The sequence below is a fragment of the Procambarus clarkii genome, chromosome 12 (genome assembly GCF_040958095.1).
Source record: "Procambarus clarkii isolate CNS0578487 chromosome 12, FALCON_Pclarkii_2.0, whole genome shotgun sequence".
Taxonomy (NCBI): Eukaryota; Metazoa; Arthropoda; class Malacostraca; order Decapoda; family Cambaridae; genus Procambarus; species Procambarus clarkii.
In genome coordinates, this window is record NC_091161.1 from 10,991,530 (window position 1) to 10,996,557 (window position 5,028).

Consider the following 5,028-nt stretch of genomic DNA (forward strand, 5'->3'; position numbering starts at 1 on the left):
TTTTGTGATCAAGCAGCCTGTGATTCTTGTCATGCTGAGATCAGTCTGACGTTATAAGCAGTTATTGTTACTTAAAACTAAAACAAGTAAAATTTTCCGAGTATACATATAACACTATAGTTTTTCTATGACTAATAATAAAAATCTATTAATCAAAAGTTTAGGACTAATTAACTAAAAATAAAAATCTACAAGTGAATGTAAACACAGTCAAGTATAATATTCATGTAGAAAGAGAAAGAAAAAGAGAGAGAAGGAAAGAAAGAGAAAGAAAGAAAGAGAGAAAGAGAAAGAAAAGAAAAAAGTCATGTATAATATTCATATTAGCACCATGCAATATAACTTAGATTAAGTAAAAAATCTCAGACATTTTTAAATCAAATGAAATATGAGAGCCAGAGAGAGAGACCCAGAGCCAGAGAGAGAGAGCGAGAGCCAGAGAGAGAGCGCCACAGAGCCAGAGAGAGAGAGCGTGAGCCAGAGAGAGAGTGAGCCAGAGAGAGAGAGAGAGCCAGAGAGAGAGAGAGAGCCAGAGAGTGAGAGAGAGAGAGCCAGAGAGAGAGAGAGAGCCAGAGAGAGAGAGAGCGAGAGCCAGAGAGAGAGAGAGCCAGAGAGAGAGAGAGAGCCAGAGAGAGAGAGAGAGCCAGAGAGAGCGAAAGAGCCAGAGAGAGCGAGAGAGCCAGAGAGACAGAGCCAGAGAGAGAGAGACAGAGCCAGAGAGACAGAGCCAGAGAGAGAGAGAGAGCCAGAGAGAGAGAGAGAGCCAGAGAGAGAGAGAGAGCCAGAGAGAGAGAGAGAGCCAGAGAGAGAGAGAGCCAGAGAGAGAGAGAGCCAGAGAGAGAGAGAGCCAGAGAGAGAGAGAGAGCCAGAGAGAGAGAGAGCCAGAGAGAGAGAGAGAGCCAGAGAGAGAGAGAGAGCCAGAGAGAGAGAGAGAGAGAGAGAGAGAGAGAGAGGGAGAGAGAGAGCCAGAGAGAGAGAGAGAGAGAGAGAGGGAGAGAGAGAGAGAGAGAGAGAGAGAGAGAGAGAGAGAGAGAGAGAGAGAGAGAGAGAGAGAGAGAGAGAGAGCCAGAGAGAGAGAGAGAGAGAGAGAGAGCCAGAGAGAGAGAGAGAGAGAGAGAGCCAGAGAGAGAGAGAGAGCCAGAGAGAGAGAGAGAGAGAGCCAGAGAGAGAGAGAGAGCCAGAGAGAGAGAGAGAGAGAGAGCCAGAGAGAGAGAGAGAGAGAGAGCCAGAGAGAGAGAGAGAGAGAGAGAGAGAGAGAGCCAGAGAGAGAGCCAGAGAGAGAGAGCCAGAGAGAGAGAGAGCCAGAGAGAGAGAGAGCCAGAGAGAGAGAGAGCCAGAGAGAGAGAGAGAGAGCAAGAGAGCCAGAGAGAGAGAGAGAGACAGACAGAGACAGAAAGACACACACACAACAAAAGAGGAGACAGAACAAAATTAAGGCAAGGAGAGAGAAGACAGAACAGAAACAACAGAGAGAGGAGAGAAATGAGAAATCATTGAAGAGAAGGGGAAGAGAAACACAAGATAAGAAAAAGATACAAGAAAAATATACAAGATAAAAATGACATAAATGAATACCACAAATATAAAAAGTAAAGGAAGAGAGAAGCTAGAAGAGACAGGAAACGAGAGGTGTTAGAAGAGAGGAGGAAAGGAGAGATTAAAAGACAAGAAAAACAGGAGAGAAACGTAAAAGAAATAAAAAAAGGGACATTTGTGAGGAGAGAAAATAAAGAGACCAGAGAAGACCATATATCAAGAGTGTGAGGATAAAGACTTATATATTTTCTTAGTAGACATCCTCTGGCTCTTGTTGCCCCTCTTGTATACGAATTGTACTTGCAAGTTTTCCCTGAAAAGATATTAACAAAATTAATATTTAATTATTTATTTATATAAATTACACACACACAAACTTATATATATATATATATATATAATATATATATATATATATATATATAGACCAGAGACCAATTATATATATATATATATATAATTTCGTAAACCTCACCCTGTAAACATTCATGTTTCTACATGTTAAACAAGCTACGAGGATGAGGGAAGGGGATGTTCCCTCCATGCTGGATATTATATTTACCAGGAAAGAGAAAGATATATTTATCATTCAGTACCTCCCTCCTTTGGTACCTCCCTCCTTTTACCCAAGTGACATGGTCACTTGGGTAAAAGTGACCATGTCTTTTTGGGAATAAAGTATGCAATGCATTATAATCTGGAAGAAAATGAGCTTGAAGCAGTTGAAAAACCTGACTTGTGGAGAGGTCATTATGGGGAACTCAGATATTTCCTTAAGGAATTTGACAAACACTTGCTGTTAGGACATGAAGTAAATGAGATGTATGTCAAGTTTTGTGAAATATATGATAATGGCACAACAAAATTTATACTAAAGCAGAGATGCAGAACTAGGAAAAGGGGAAAAATTGCCCAAACATACAAGCAATACAAAGATGCGAGAAACAACAATAGCAGTAAGGAGAGGGGCAGAAAGACTGACTTTCGGTCATATTCAACAACACAAATATACATACACACACACACATTATTGGAAAAAATTGGAATTGGAATATTGGAAAAAATAATTAAAACTAAATGGGTAGAACACCTGGAGAGAAATGATATAATTTCAGACAGACAGTATGGTTTTCGATTTGGAAGATCCTGTGTATCGAATTTACTCCGTTTCTATGATCGAGCAACAGATATATTACAGGAAAGAGATGGTTGGGTTGACTGCATCTATTTGGACCTAAAAAAGGCATTCGACAGTTCCACATAGAGAGGTTGTTCTGGAAACTGGAAAATATTGGAGGGGTGACAGGTAAGCTTCTAATATGGATGAAAAATTTTCTGACATAGAAAAATGAGGGCAGTAATCAGAGGCAATGTATCGGACTGGAGAAATGTCACAAGTGGAGTACCACAGGGTTCAGTTCTTGCACCAGTGATGTTTATTGTCTACATAAATGATCTACCAGTTGGTATACAGAATTACATGAACATGTTTGCTGATGATGCTAAGATAATAGGAAGGATAAGAAATTTAGATGATTGTCATGCCCTTCAAGAAAACCTGGATAAAATAAGTATATGGAGCACCACTTGGCAAATGGAATTTAATGTTAATAAATGCCATGTTATGGAATGTGGAACAGGAGAACATAGACCCCACACAACCTATACATTATGTGAGAAATCTTTAAAGAATTCTGATAAAGAAAGAGATCTAGGGGTGGTTCTAGATAGAAAACTATCACCTGAGGACCACATAAAGAATATTGTGCGAGGAGCCTATGCTACGCTTTCTAACTTTAGAATTGCGTTTAAATACATGGATGGTGATATACTAAAGAAATTGTTCATGACTTTTGTTACGCCAAAGCTAGAATATGCAGCTGTTGTGTGGTGCCCAACAACAGAAGTTGGCCCATAGCTTAAGAAGCACATCAACAAACTGGAAAAGGTGCAAAGACATGCTACTAAGTGGCTCCCAGAACTGAAGGGCAAGAGCTACGAGGAGACGTTAGAGGCATTAAATATGCCAAAACTAAAAGACAGAAAAGGTGATATGATCACTACATACAAAATAGTAACAGGAATTGATAAAATCGACAGGGAAGATTTCCTGAGACCTGGAACTTCAAGAACAGGAGGTCATAGATTGAAACTAGCTTAACACAGATGCTAAAGAAATATAAGAAAATTCACTTTCGCAAATAGAGTGGTAGACGGTTGGAACAAGTTAGGTGAGAAGGTGGTGGAGGCCAAGACTGTCAGTAGTTTCAAAGCGTTATATGACAAAGAGTGCTGGGAAGACGGTCTCATCCTTTAACTACACTTAGGTAATTACACACACACACACACATACATATTATATTATATATATATATATATATATATATATATATATATATATATATATATATATATATATATATATATATATATATATATATATATATATATATATATATGTCGTACCTAGTCGCCAGAACGCACTTTTCAGCCTACTATGCAAGGCCCGATTTGCCTAATAAGCCAAGTTTTCATGAATTAATATATTTTCTCTATTTTTTTTCTTATGAAATGATAAAGCTATCCATTTCATTATGTATGAGGTCAATTCTTTTTTTATTGGAGTTAAAATTAATAGAGATATATGACCGAACCTAACCTATCTTTATAGGTTAGGTTAGGTAGCTGAAAATGTTAGGTTAGGTAGTCGAAAAAACATTAATTCAAGAAAACTTGGCTTATTAGGCAAATCGGGCCTTGCATAGTAGGCTGAGATGTGCGTTCTGGCTACTAGGTACGACACATTATATATATATTTATATATATATATATATATATATATATATATATATATATATATATACATATATATATATATATATATATATATATATATATATTTATATATATATATATATATATATCGGACAATTAGTAAAAAAAAAAAAAAAAAATTAAATTATTTTACCTTGTACCTAGATCCACCAGGCCTGTTTGGTGCCTGTTTCAGTACTTCAGACATCTGGAAGGTCACATCCTCCTCCTCAACTTGTGGATGTGCGTTGATAGATGATTCTGTAAAATTAAGTTATTTATATAATAATAAATTCAGTATAACAATAATATTCTGTAAAATTAAAAGTAATTTATACATCAATCAGATAAAACTCTCCAGAGATGGTGATACACAACATATAAAGGACAAGTTTCAGAACAAAATATGCATTTAGGAATAAGGTTTTGTACATGTAGGTAGCACATGAGAAAATAAGTGGAAGGTGATCAAGTTTATATTAACATGTTAATGACTTTGTTAAGGCTTTGCAAGAATGAAAAAATATTAATAATATAATATCACCTACCAATTAATTGTACATCATTTATAAGTCAATTATTTGCATTATTATTATTCAATACTAATGATATAAAAATGCATTTTGTAATCTACTATTTATGCAAGTATTAAGCACAGGATCATGAAATAAACTGCAA

General features: G+C 36.5%; 1 long non-coding RNA gene across 1 annotated transcript in view; it reads right to left on the minus strand.

Moving 5' to 3' along the window:
• Nucleotides 1-1,247: 1,247 nt before the first annotated feature.
• Nucleotides 1,248-5,028, minus strand: part of LOC138364100 (uncharacterized) — a 9,377-nt gene continuing 5,596 nt past the window's right edge. The window contains exons 3-4 of the long non-coding RNA XR_011228291.1: nt 4,505-4,611; nt 1,248-1,849 (exon numbers count right to left, since the gene is read on the minus strand). This is a non-coding gene — a long non-coding RNA (uncharacterized lncRNA). The remainder of the gene's footprint in view (nt 1,850-4,504; nt 4,612-5,028) is intronic.